Source organism: Schistocerca gregaria, chromosome 10, assembly GCF_023897955.1.
Source record: "Schistocerca gregaria isolate iqSchGreg1 chromosome 10, iqSchGreg1.2, whole genome shotgun sequence".
Taxonomy (NCBI): domain Eukaryota; kingdom Metazoa; phylum Arthropoda; class Insecta; order Orthoptera; family Acrididae; genus Schistocerca; species Schistocerca gregaria.
This window is the reverse complement of record NC_064929.1, coordinates 12,315,396-12,330,487: the sequence shown is the minus strand read 5'-3', so window position 1 is coordinate 12,330,487 and position 15,092 is coordinate 12,315,396. Positions and strand designations below refer to the sequence as shown.

At 44.7% G+C, this 15,092-nt stretch overlaps 1 non-coding gene across 1 annotated transcript; it reads right to left on the bottom strand.

The window, feature by feature from the left end:
- Positions 1–15,019: 15,019 nt before the first annotated feature.
- Trnak-cuu (transfer RNA lysine (anticodon CUU)) lies at positions 15,020–15,092 on the bottom strand. Its single transcript has one exon. It is a non-coding gene; the product is annotated as a tRNA-Lys (tRNA).

Genomic DNA, 15,092 nt, shown 5'->3' with positions numbered 1-15,092 from the left:
ATTAAACGTAACGGCTACAGCGCAATGATCAGTAAAACAGGCTGGTATCACATCAACAGCCAGAAGTTGCCCACACAAGGAATCGGAAAGGTAAAAGCGATCGAGGCGACTGCTAGACGTGGGAGTAAAGTAGGTATGTCGCACAAGTGTAGGATAGCGAGAAACCCACACGTCACGCAGGTGCAAGGAGCGCACAAGGTCGTTGAGTTCTTTACTGAAATTAAAATTAGGAGACTGATCTACCGGCCGTTGAACACAATTGAAGTCCCCACCTAAAATTATCTTTGTCGGGGATTTACGAAGCAGGTAAATGACTTCTTCTTTATAGAAACTCGAACGTGCGGTAGTACAACCCGAACCAGAAGGGGCATAAAGAAGGAGTAAACTGAGATCATAAAACGTGCACCCGATCCCCCTTCCACTGTCGAGTACTTCGAAATTTATCAACGGAATGCCTTCTCTATAAAACAAGGCAGTGCCCGTAGAAAGTTCGGAAGCGACATTAAAAAACGTCGAGAACCCAGGAATGGAAAACTGGTCGAATAGGACTTCCTGTAAAAAAACAACATCTGCCCCAGACTGATAGATAAACTGTCGCAAAGCGGCGAGCCGAAGCTCAGAACATATTCTGTTAATATTCAGAGTAAGAAATGTATATGCTTGCATGGAACTTCAACCCAGAAAGAAGAACAAAGATCGGTAGAGAGCCGTCAGCTGACGGAGCAGCATACAAATAATCATACCAGAAACAAGCGCTGAACCACAGAGAGAAAAACTACGAAACAGAACCCTCATCTTCCCACTGCTTTTTCTTCGGCCGTGACGCGGCTCTCTGTGGCTGTTTACGTGTTCGACTGCGGCTCCGCGGTGCCGACGCTGTAGCGTTCGGCTGCGTGGGAGCATCATGTAGACATTCCGTGTCAGATTGCGGGAGAGAGGCCTCTACATCCCACTCGTCCGCAGACATGGGTTCACGGTGGGACAGTTGGTGAATAACAACGGGATCCACTGGCTCTGGAGAATCAATCAGTTGTTTTATGGGAGGAGGCTGTGACCCAGAGGGGGCGACAGAAATTCCAGAAGGGGGATGCGAAACAGAGTCAATAGGAGAAGTGTCAGAGAGAACCGGAGAAGACACGTGGCAACCAGAAGCAGATTCCGTCACAGGCGTCTCCGAATAGGCTGCCGCGGCAGCAGGAACAACGTCAGATAAGGTGTCAGGGAGCTTCTGCAAAGGCGTGATATCACCTGTGGCGTCCTCATCCATGATTTCCGACTGAGAAAGAGAGTCCTTTACCGGAGGCCCATCGGAAGGGCGAGCCAATAAGGAAGATTCATCATCCGCATCATCCTGTGTTCGCCGACGCTTGTTGTGAGAAATCAGCGCGGGCACATCGGAATTAAGGGCAGCAACATCCCTACACAAGGACAACGGGGGAAAATCACGGCCGTTGTCGGGTAACGGATCACTGCGTCCCTCAGTAACAGTGAGCGATTCAGTCCGAGATCCTTGCGGGAGAAGATCAGCTAAAGTCAATTTTTTACGCTGTTCGTATGTAGGTTTTAATACCACCACACGCCGTGGACAATTAGTACGGAAATGACCAGTTTCATTACAATAATAACATGTTCCTTCCTGGCCACTGTACGTGATATGGACCCTATAACCACATACCTGTAGGTGAGAAGGAATAGGTTTTTTGACCACCATTTCCACCGACCGAATACCACTATTTACCTGTAAGCGGTGCTGAGCAGACCAGCGTTCCTTTCGAATATGGCGTACGTCCCCATAAGGAAGCAAAACGGACTTCAGAAAACAGTCGTCAACCTCGGGCGGAAGGTTAAATACCCGAACATTCGTATATATCACTTCTGCATTTGCCAAGAGAACCATACTAGTGGAACCATCACGGTGCGTAAAGGGTACCTGAGAACCATGACGAGAAAGTAGCCTATCAACCTGGAGCGGGTCAAGAAACTTAACAAAAAACACATATTATTCGCTGTCGAAATATGCGGTATGCACCTGATCAGTAGTGACCTTAACTGTATCGACTAACCAGTCATGTATCTCCAAAGAACCGGGCTGGACGTGACGCGTGGATTTGTCAAAGGTAAAACTGACTGTACCTGTACGCGGAACATTCGTGGAAACCATGGTGGACATCACGGCGAGAGACGACTCCGCGACAGGAAGGGCTGCACGAACACCAAACACCAGCCGACAACCAGCGATGCGACGCGCACGGAGGCCAACACGGCACTAAACTGACAGGAGGAAAACACGCTGCGCTACGGTAGAGGCGGAACTAAGAGCACAACCTAGTCGCCCGACGCGCGAAGCGAGAATTACCACTGAGCTAAAGAGGCGCGGCCTAGCGGTACTCTTGCGTACTTCGTCCTTATGGTCGTCTGCATCATCAGACTTCAGCTGACAACACTTCATATTACCGGCTAATATTTGCAGCTATGGCGACCAATTACTGCTTGGCTACACATCTGACACGTAACCGATGTGCTCTCCAAACAACAACACTTGCATTTCAGAACATGTCTTTCACTCATGTCTACAAAATCACCTTCACCTTCAAATACAGTTTCATTGCGACTAACAGACGTAGACAAAGTTTAAAGTTGCTATTTCCATTACATCACGTTAATCAGAAAAACGGTAATTTACATCTGCAGCGGAACAAAATTCCGTTCCGCCCAGCGTAGGGCTCGAACCCACGATCCTGGGATTAAGAGTCTCACGCTCTACCGACTTTTTTTTAGGTTTTTCTTTATTCATATTTTTTTAAAACACTGTTTTTTTCGTTTTTCCTTTGTAATGACCCAGGGCAGGTAGGTGGAGGGCAGGGGTCGTATCCCGAGGCCTGGCCATGACGTCTCCTCCTCCCTGCACCGAAGCACAGTGTCACCAATACGTTGTAATTGTCTTTGGTTCGGAGTCTTATGATACTTATATGTGAACACGGGACTTATGAAGCGTTGTCTATCCAAACAGTTATTTTGCCTTCCTCCCAAGATTGTACCTAAGATCTAGCGAGAATGTCTTCCTTGTCATGAAGTTAGCTCAATATGCCCCTATACCGGTTCCATTAATGATTCAGGCGCAGGAGCGATCAATAGAAATCAAAACTTAACCAACTCCCTGCTTTTCGAAAACAATAGCAAGCATATTCGCAAAGTCCCTCTTAAGGTGTGGGAAAGACTTTTGCGTCCAGTACTCATGAAGCATGTATCCAGTAAACGAAATAAAATCGGTAATACCATGATGATCAACCACTGCAAAAATGTAACGGCCAAGAAGCCACATAACGGTGTTGTTCTTGGTCCGGGGATAAAAAACCGTGTCCGGCCAGCAGAGAATATCAGTCTTTAATGCCGATTCGGAGCTCCTGGTGAGTAAAGCCAATTGTCGGCGCAGCCAGTGCCACATGCGATGACGGTCAGCGCCGGTAAATCGGTGTTGGAGTGTATCAACACAACCACACGTTTGACAAAGCGGTGAGACACATAAACCTATACAATGAAGGCGCTCGTTCGTAGGAATCAGCTGATTAACTACCTTATACCATAGGGAGGCAACAGTTGCTGAATGAACGGGTAAGCTAATATTCGTCCATATGTTACGCCAATTAAAACTGGGATAATGCAAAACAATCGGGTTGGAAGAAGAAGACCGGTGCCATTTGTCAAGCAGGGTTAGCGTAGTAATAACAGGACGACGTTGTAAGTGGAGATCTAGGTAACTAATCTCAATGTAGAAGTCCCGAACATGCCGTAGCTTCGCATTTAGAGGCCCAACGTTAATGGGCGGTGACAAGCTCGCAGGACGAATGACATGGAATAATCGCGAAGTAACAGTCGGGGACTCAGATAATAAAAGATGGAGGGTTCGCTTAACATAAAGGGCAGCAGCCTTGACACGGACATCGGTGAACGACAAACCTCCCTCAAGACGCGGCTTCGTAAGAACATCACAACGTAATTTAAAAATATGCCCCCGCCAAATATATCCGTTAATAAGCTGGACCATTTTTGCACCCTGCATTCGGGGAAGCGGAAACAACTGAGCAACGTAATATACTTTACATAAAACATAAGTGTCTAATACACGCTTTTTTTGCAGTAGCGGTATCGAACGCCATGAGTGTTCTAATAAAACACCTTGCAGCTTGGAAATGGCCACTTGCCAATTTTTTGCAGCCATCCGAAGAGGACAACGTTCAAGATAGATACCTAAATGTGTATGGTGTTCAACAGCTGTAACCCACGGAACAACCACACGTTCAAAGCCCCGCAAATTCAGGAGCTTGCTTTTACGGGGATTGATACGAGAACCTGAGGCCGCAGAAAATTTATCGAGTTCCATTTTCAACTGCGGCACTTCTGCGGTGGAACGAAGCAAAACAACCAAATCATCAGCATAAGCTGTTGCCGTCTCGGTAACCCCAGAGATCGTAAGACCACGAAGTGTCGAGTTGAGACGTGTGAGGAGTGGTTGAAGGGAGAGAGCATAAAGGGTCATGGATAAAGGACTACCTTGCGGCAAGCCACGTTGAATATCAATGACCTTTGCTAGCTGGCCATTAATGTCAATCTTAGCAGAAATTCCAGTCGTCATATTCTTAAGTACCAGCAGCGCCTGTTCATTAAAACCGAGCCGGCGCAGCAGAAGCTCTAAAAACGAATGGGACACACGATCAAAGGTCTTACTAAAATCAACAAATAAAAGCGCACAGGAAATATTGGTGACAGCGACAATCGACACGACATCACGATACCCCGCCAGAGACGTCAATATGGGGCGCCCTGGAAAGCAGCTTTGACAAGGAGGTATCACAGGTGTAAGCAAAAGGGATAGACGTGCATTAACAGCCCTAGCGGCCGTCTTATAGTCAAAATTTAAAAGGGTTAAAGGACGAAAGTCACTAGCTGTCTTCAAACCAGCAGATTTAGGTATCAGGACAACCGTACCTCTCTTGAAATCGGCTGGAATTGTGCCACCATTCAAGATTTCATTCACAATATCTGTAAAAACAGGCCCTATAATAGGCCAAAAGCGAACAAAAAACTCCTTAGGTAGGCCATCAGGACCAAGAGATTTGTGAGATGCTGAACAAGCAATGAAAGCTGAAATTTCGTCTGCAGTAAAAGGAGCTAAAAATTTCGCATTATGGTCCTCTGTTAAAACTGATGGGATAGCAGTTAAAATCTCGTCAACATCAATCGGATCAGAATCAGCCGCAGTATATGAGGTCTCATAGTAACAGGTAATTTCATGGGTTATTTGATTCTGTAAGGTAAGCCGGCGACCATCAGCTGCCATAAGGCCGTCAATCAATACACGTCGACGGTTCTTGTGGTGACGAAACAGATGGTACATAGAAGTCATTTCATGTGCTAACGTGGACGGTGGTTTAGATTTAATCTTCAATCCTTCCATCTGAAGCCGCTTAATACTAAGAAGCTTGGCCTTAATTTTCCGAATCTCAGAAAGGTGGGCACATGTCATTGTAGAATTATCATAAAGTTCGCGAAGCACCGAATAGTAATACTCAAAAGTCAGTTTCAGATCTCGCGCTCTATTATAACTGTAGGACATTAAAGTGCGACGTAGTTTTGGCTTCACACAGTGGATCCACCAGTGAAGCTTAGACGGATAGTATCGCAGAGAACGTAAACAAATGTCCCACGCAGTCTGTATTAGAGGTTCGATGTCAGGGTCATCGAGCAAGGAGACATTTAATTCCCACAGCGGCCTATAAAGTTTAAGAGGTTGACGCTCCAAATTAATTATAACAGCAAGGGCACAATGATCCGTAAAACTGGCTGGAATAACATCTACATCTAAAACAGAAACACTAAGGGTATCAGAAATATACAATCGGTCAAGTCGACTACTTGAGGTGGCAGTAAAAAATGTAAATTTAACTAAAGTGGGGTGTTTAACCTCCCACGCATCGCGTAGTTGTAATTGACGTACAAGAGAATGTAGCTCGAAACAATAATTAAAATGAGGGGATTGGTCTTTAGCTTGTAACACACAATTAAAATCGCCCCCCAATATCAAGGTCGCAGGATTTTTTCGTAAAAGGTAAATCAGATCCTCTTTATAAAAACGAGACCTTCCCTGCCGCTTGCTAGAACCAGAGGGGGCGTAAATGTTAACCAAGGTAGTGTCAAATAACCGACAACCAATGCCCCGTCCCGAGTCTAAAAGCTCAATTTCGGTAACGGGGATACCGTCACGAATTAGGAAAGCAGTACCTGCAGAAAACTCAGGTGCAAAATTTATAATAGTGCGAAAACCAGGAACAAACAGGTGTGCAACGGAGACTTCCTGCAGGAAAACAATATCAGCTGCAGAGTCATAAATAAACTGCTGCAGAGACGCTAACTTCAGAGCAGATTGAATGCCATTTATATTTAAGGTAATAAACGTGTACGCCTGCAACATCAACCAAAAAATGGGAAATGAACCCAAATTACACCACACTAGAAGCAACTACATCCATATCATCAACATCAGACATGGCAGAGGGTGATTGTCCAGAATCAACGGAATCAGAGTCGTCCTTCGCATGCTTATGTTTCTTCCGCACCGCGTGGAGATTGGGGGGCACTTTCACCCTACGACGTATCTGATGCACACCAGATTCAAGAGCAGGCGGAGTGGGGGGTTCGAGATCAGGCACGTCAACCAAAGCGTCCGAAAGATTAGCAGGGCGAGAGGAGTCAGAAGGAGGAGCCATCAAGGGGAAAACTGCATCAGGAACATCAGCACCGGTTTCAGAATGTGTAGGTATTGGAAGTGTAGGAGGTGGTAAGATAGGTTTGGAGTCTGCTGATGCGGAGCGCGCAGTTGTAGGAGCGGTTTTCCGACAAACAGCCGTCTCCACCGAAGTGTCGTCAACATGTTGTGATGCCTGTGGCGGTGGGGATGTCAACAACACCTCGACCGAATGTTGTGGCTCTTGCGCCGACGGCATGGCAGCAAGTTTGACGTCATCAGGCAAAGCAGGAGAGACAGCGGGAACAGAATCCGAAACAGGCATGGGAGATTCTGGAATTCTCTCATAAGATTCGCAAACCGGCTGCGAAACAGCAGCTTCGTTATCAGTGCTACCGGTATCACTAGCACGACGGCGTTTGTTGTTGTAAACAGACGGAATCGGTATAGGAGCAGCCGATACGTCTGGGCGAGTGGGTAGCGGAGGAAAACCTGCATCAGGGGAGGGTGACACCTGTTGTGAAGAAGCTACTGCAGGAGGCAGATAGGAAACAGTGGAGGAAGCTGCTGGCAAAAGATCGGCAACCGTTAATTTGCGGCGTTGTACTAGGCCATTTTTAAGCACAAATACCCGCTTAGGGCAATTAGCTCGAACATGACCATGTTCATTACATAGGAAACATGTACCAAGCTGCCCCTCGTAAGTAAGATGTACACGATAACCACATACAACCAGATGGGACGGTATATTAGACTTAATATGCATTTCAACTGATCTGACACCATTATAACATTGCAGCTTATGTTGTGCAGACCAACGTTCATTTCGAATTGACCGAACAGTACCATAACCAAGCAAAGCTTCCTTAAGACAGCTGTTGTCAACTTCAGGGGGTAAATTATAAACCCGAACTGTGGTATACGTAATTTCAGCATTTGAGACAGTAACACTGCTAACGGAACCGTCCCTATGACGGAACGACACTTGCTCACCATGTTTAAGTAATATCTTATCCAGCAAAACCGGGTTCAACAATTTCACAAAAAAGCAGTATAATTCTGTATCAAAGTACGCCGTATGTACCTGGTCCGATGTAATGCCAATCGTGTCCACAATCCATTCGTGAATTTCCAACGATGTCGGTTGGACATTCCTGGTAGACTTGTTAAACTGAAAACTGAGAGTACATTTCCGCGGAAACAACCGGGAAGCCATAATACTTAATTAATGCGGCAAAACCCGCAATACAACGCAAGACACAAAACAAACACTAAGGCAAAGAAACAACTAAAAACAGAAGACAAAGAAACGTCACACACAGAAGGTAAATATTCACAACCCGAGGGTAGCGGCGGATCGAATACACAGCACGTCCGATCGCTGTCGCGTCTCAAGCGGAAGTCCTCTGAGCTAGCCGGCTGCCTTGGTGAAGAACTGCTGGCTAGCACGTCACACAGTACTCGTTTGGGTTGGGTGGTCCCATACAGAATCTCTCCATGCTGCCTAATGTTTTCCTAACGTCACACACGTCACGTACTTCACTTTTATTTCATAATCATTTCTGAGAGGTAAAGGAATTGCATGACAACATGCAGAGCTTGTGGCGTCAAAATTAACACACATACTTGATGTGACTCAAAAGCCGAACGAGTTACTTTCCGACGTTGTTTTAGATGTGCAAGTGCCAGTCAAAACTCGCGGTGACGGCACTCTGCCGACCATTTCGCTAGTTAACACCGGTCTTGTTGTGTGTGTTTCAAGCTCAAGAGCATCTCCAAGCAAAAAATGGTCGACAGCAACATTCAGACGGTTTCGTACTGCTCAATTGCTACATTAAAACGGGATGTTTCTTTTTCAGAACTGGAAAAACACGAGCGTGACAGCATTCGAACCTGTAATCTTCAGATCCGAAGTCCGATGCCTGATCCATTTTTTTTTTTTTACATGTGATTATACTGCAATATACACCGAGCATTTATGAGACACTTACTGGGGGGCAAACGGAACATGAATGGATAAAAGAAGAGGCATTTCCTTCATCTTGCACGTAGATTCATACTTCACTTCTTCATTACCCCTAAAATAGTACATTTAGTGTTAGACTGTGCGCTTTAACCAACACCTATTCGTTCGAATAAAATGATCAACATGTTTCCCTACATTTTCCTGTGGTCTGCATACTGCTGAATATTGCTGTACTCCATTTGCATAAAAAGCTTGAATTTTGTTTCGTCGTCATCACCTATTTTATTGATAATGTAATCTACAAACTGTCCCATTAACCAGTGTATTGCATTATTTTTGGTTTTCGGGTAATATTTAGTTTCAGGTCTGAAAAGCACCATAGGAGTAATGGAATTGGGTGACGTTCGTTGCAGTAGTGCAAGACTTTTCCTGAGCCAATGCCAATTGTTGAGATTTCCAGCACACGTAAATCTATGAATCACAGTGTCAACTAGTTTACATTTCTGACATAAGTGGGTTTCAGCTTTCCCAATTTTATAAAGCCGCTCGTTGGTGCTGACAATATTATTGACGGCTTTGTACCATGCCGTTACCACATCTGAACTGAGCCCGTTAAAACTAATATTCTCCCAAATTGCATCCCAGTTGTAACTCATATATTTCGATGCAATTTTATTTTGTCCTTCATATTGTTGTCTTTGTCTCAGGATATCTCTGGCTGTAATGTGCAGTGAAGTTCTGAGTTTCTCGTTAACATAGCTCAATTCTGTGTACAAGATCCTAACGTATCGCAGTCGGGGGTTAATTTTTTGTACGTCTGCTGGTGGTTGAAGGCTTTCTGGTTGGACCCATTTAAACAATTGTGTAGTAATACTGCCGGGGTTGGCGTGAAATATGTTTAAAGACCTTTTTATGAAAAGCGCAGAAGCTTTATTGCGTATGTCCACCAGTCCGAGGCCTCCATTTCTAGGATGTAAAGTCGCAGTTCTTAGGTTAACCCTGAAGATTTCCCCCTTCCATAAGAAATTTGCAACCCTCGACATTATTTTCTGAGCTATCAACTTCGGCAAGGGAAAAACTTGTGCCATATAGAATGCCTTTGAGAGAATGCATAAGTTAATGAACCTGACCCTCTGAACCTGGTTCATAAGTCGTTGTGAGTTCTCAATAAGTCCCCCTTGAATCTTTGTTAAAACCTCTTTCCAATTGAGGGCTGTCATCCTCATTGGACATGCCGTCGGGATTGTCCCCAGGGTTTTATGTGTGGTAACTGACTTCGCCCAATCGATTTGTATCCGTTCAAGACCCCGCATTCCCAGGATTGTACTTTTATTTTCGTTTGTTGTCGCACCCGATGCGTGGCAGTAGTTTTGAAGAATGGCCCCTAGTCGAATTGCATCATCTTGCCCTCTTATGACGACACCAACATCGTCAGCATAGGCTCTCACTACAGTTTTCCTGCCAGTTATAGTTATGCCCTTTAACCTTTCATGAACACTTCTTAAAAAGGGCTCTAACGACACAACAAACAAAAACATAGATAATGGACTTCCCTGTGGGATGCCGCGGTTTATTTGAATTTGCCGCGTCAGCTGACAGTTGACAGCTAATTTAGCGTTCAGACCAGTAGCAACGTTTTTTATAACATTAACTGTTTTGTGGACGAGTCCCATTTTTGTCAGTACCTCAAATAGGAAGCGGTGATTCACCGAGTCGAAAGGCTTGATAAAATCTATAAAAAGTAAAGCACATTTGATATTGGAAACCGACGCTAAGGCGATGATGTCTCTATATTCAGAAATCGTATTAAAAATACTTCTATTTGCTGCACATGACCGATGTTGACTAATTAATTTGTCGGTCAGAGGGGAAAGTCTCTTTTTTAAAATCCTGCATACTATTTTGTAGTCAGAGTTTAAAAGTGAAATAGGGCGGTAATTGTTTAAACTTTTCGTCCCTTTGTTTTTCGGTAGAAGTACAATTTTGCTGTCTTTAAAATCTGCAGGTATCGTCTGCTCGTTAAAAATCTCATTGACAATGCATGTAAACGTGTCACCAATTAAAAACCAGAACTTTCTGTAAAATTCTACAGGGAGTCCGTCGGGTCCAGCAGATTTATTCACCGGGGACTTGGTTATTGTCTCACGAACCTCTTCGTTACTGACTTCAGAAAGGATTTCGTCGTTTTCAGAACTTGTCAATTGTGGGGATAAAACACTGAGAAACTCTTGCAGAGACCCCTCGTGAGGTGGGCTGGAGGAATATAATGCATAGTAGTACTGGTATACTGCATTTAGAATCTCCTTCTGAGACGTCAGTGTCGTCCCATTGGGGGTTTTAAGTTCACTAATAACAGTGCGTCGCCTATTCTTTGCATGCCGAAGCAGATGATATAAGGATGTTGTTTCATCATCTACCACCGACTTCGCCTTTGACTTCAGTTTTAAACCTTCCATCTGTTGTCTTTTAATGGCGAGTAATTTCGCTTTGGTGTGTCTGATGTCTTGTAATCTAATGGTTGACACGTTTGCCTGTTCATAGAGGCCTCGCAACAAACTGTAATAAAATTCCATACTGTTGTTTAACTCCCACGCTCTTTCTCTGCTGTATCTGATACACACTTTTCTCAGCCTCGGCTTTGCAACCTTAATCCACCAGTCTAATACTGTGGGGTGCCTCTCGATCGATCGCACACATAAGGTCCACGCATCCGATACCGCGTCTGCCAAATCTTGCTCTTTTAAGAGAGAGACATTTAGATGCCACTGGTTCCTAAAAATCTGAATCGGCTGTGGAGCTAAATCAATGCACGCCTTCATACTGCAGTGTTCACTAAAATATACAGGTACGATTTCTGAATTTAGTAGACATCTTTCCAAGTTTTGGGAAACATAGATTCTGTCTATTCTACTGCGCGAAGTCTGTGTTATATACGTATATTCAACCTTCGTTGGATATTTTAGTTCCCATGCGTCCTTTAGTTTTAGGTCGGTTACTAGGCGTTTAAGTTCTAAAGAACCGTTAAAATGTGGTTGTTGATCTTTACGATTTAAAACACAGTTAAAATCACCGCCCATTATAAAACTGTTTGGGTTTCGACGTAATAAATATATAAGTTCCTCTTTATAAAATGCTGCCCTGTCCTGTCTATTACTATTTCCTGAAGGCGCGTATAAGTTAATCAATGTGGTACTTAAAACGTTAATACTAATTGCCCTTCCAGATTCCAACCGCTCCACTTGAGATACGGGAATCCCTTCCCTGAGCAGAACCGCTGTTCCTGTATGTGTGTCACAAGATACGTTAACAATTGCGGTGTATCCTGGTATTACAAATTCCGTCATTACAACCTCCTGTAGAAAAGCGATATCGGTTCCAGAGTCATACAAAAATTCCTTGAGAGCAGCTAGCTTTAATGAGGTTCGAATTTTATTTATATTGATCGTTGTGATAGAGTATGCTCGCATCTCTAACTTGCTATTGGCCACGGACAAAGTTGGTCAAAAAAAAAAAAAAAAAAAAAAAAACTGTTGTACTTTTGGTATGCTGAAATCCGGTTTAGAACTACAGTCATTCAGAACTTGGTAGCAGTCCTAGTAACACGGTCGCTAAACGTTAGTTTGTCTGCCATTGTCATCCCGCACCTTAGTACTGAGGGGCTGTTCGACATTGAGTGTGTCAGGAGGCTCATCTGGAGCACCTTCTCTGACAATTTCATATCGTATATTTTTCTGTGATTTTACGTCCGACTTGGCCGCTTTTTGTTTGGCTTGGGTGCGAGAAACAGTAAGATTCGGTTGTGGTTTTAGCGTACGGCGGTGGACGCCCTGAAAACCCTGACCTGATTTTGTTGTGGCAACACTCGACGCGGCCGCTTCAGCAGTAGTGTCTAGAGAGACCTGCTGTTTACATGCTACCTTCGGTTGTTGTGACGCTTGCGACGGTGTTTGCTTATTTTCCGGTTCAGGAGTAAACACTTTCACTTGTTTACACTCTGGTGCCGGTTGCTGTGGTGTTGCGGTGTCGCGGTGTTGTTGTTCTACCGCTTCCGCGAACTTCCCGTCGGTAAACAGCTGATTATCGCTGTTTACAGCTGGGCAAGTTGTCACTGCTTGGGGGACTTCTACTTTCTCGCTGTCGGCAGCTGCCGTTGCATTTTCTGGCAGTGAGCGAGATGTATCAGAAACTGCAATTAAATCTACTTGCATTCCGTCTTGGGGCACATGCAGATTTTCATCGCCAGCTTTCTGTTTACGTACAGCAGTAGATTGTCGGGAGGTGTCATCATCAGAATGATCATCTGTATGTTCAAGTGGTCGTTTCTTGGTTAGTACGTCTAACTCACGGGCAGAGGAATCACAATTGAAGCGTGTTACCAGGGGTGGAAAATCACTGCCATCAACAGCAATAGTTCCAGTACTAGGTACAGGATCCGAACCCTCACCCTGATTGGCTGTGTTATCGGTTGCCAAAACTTCGCACAAGGTCATCTTGCGGCGTTGGACTAAATTTGTTTTTAGTACAAAGACACGACGGGGACAGTCCTGCCTTAAATGACCCGATTCATTGCATATATGGCACGTAGGGGTTTGACCAGTATAAATCACGTGTGCTTTATGCCCGTCAACAGTTATATGAGATGGGATATTCGTCTTTACTTCCATCTCTACCGAACGAATATCATTGAAGCTCTGAATTTAAATTGCTTCGACCAACGTTTGTTAACTATATCCTTTACCTCACGATATTGAGACAGGGCAACCTTGATTTTCTCATTATCTATCTCGATAGGTAAATTTAACACCCGCACAGATCTATAAAGAGCATCAGTTCTCCTGATAGCCACTTTACTTGTAGTGCCGTCTCTATGCAAAAATTCGACATGATACCCAAATTTTCCAATAATTTTATCGACCGAAACGGGATCCAAAAACTTTACGAAAACACAGTAGTTGTCAGTATCTAGCTGAGTGGTATGCACCATATCAGAATTTATGCCAAGTACCTGATCAAGCCAATCATGAATTTCCAGAGCAGTCGGCTGAACAAGTCATGTTTCCTTAGCGAAGGCAAAAACCAGCGTATTCTTCCTCACAGTCGTAGCCATGGTATGCAGTAAACAAGGGGAGATTCCGGTAATTACCGAAAACTCCACAAACGACAAATAATCGTCGGTAGAAAACACAAAAACAGAACACAGGAGGCAGAAAAAACACGAGTTACACACGAAGAAAATCACAAAACTCAAAAACACCGAAACGCAAAGGTAAACACTGGCGAAACACTGACTACACGCAGCAACCGTGACACGTCCGTACGCGTCGGCAGCTAGAGCCAGAATGCGAGGCCACACGGTCACTGACGACCAACTATAACTTGTATACGACTCATCTCGAAACGCTCACACCCCTGAGGAATTGTGTTTTCGTTCTACACAGCCGCAGTTCCTTGCTCTTTCCCACCCATTCGTTACATTCAACCTTTTACGAGACCGGCCAAATATAGACTGGGAAACAAGACAACACACTTTGTGCATTCGGAATCGAAGGCAGGGCGTCCCTCGCCGCATTTGCTACGATGGCCATTTGCTACTTTTGCAGAAGAGGCGGCGGCGACGACGACGACGACGACGACGACGACGACGACGACGACGACGACGACGACGACGACGACGACGACCGAAGGATAGGGTCTGAGATATGTGAGAAATACAGCTATAAAAAGTAATTCAGACTGCCTCGTCCCACCTTATGCTGTACCGCTTTGGCAAATGCTTTATCTGGCCATTCACCTTAATCACATCTGAGAGTAATTCTTAATAAAACGCCTGTCGCTAATTGTTCGTCATCACAGATACTGTTTGCTATACGGCCACGACGCGCAACTGATTTCTAAAATTCGTCTTCCTCCTGTGAGGATGGAACTTACGACTCTTGGTTTACTAGACCAGTGATCTGCCACTGAGCTAAAGAGTCGCGTCCTAGCGGTACTCTTGCGTACTTCGTCCTTACGGTCGTCTGCATCATCAGACTTCAGCTGACAACACTTCATATTACCGGCTAATATTTGCAGCTATGGCGACCCATTACTGCTTGGCTACACATTTGACAGGCAACCGATGTGCTCTCCAAACAACAACACTTGCTTTTCAGAACATGTATTTCACTCATGTCTACAAAATCACCTTCACCTTCAAATACAGTTTCCTTGCGACTGACAGAAGTAGGCAAAGTTTAAAGTTGCTATTTCCATTACATCACGTTAATCAGAAAAACGGTAATTTACATCTGCAGCGGAACAAAATTCCGTTCCGCCCAGCGTGGGGCTCGAACCCACGATCCTGGGATTAAGAATCTGACGCTCTACCGACTGAGCTAGCCGGCT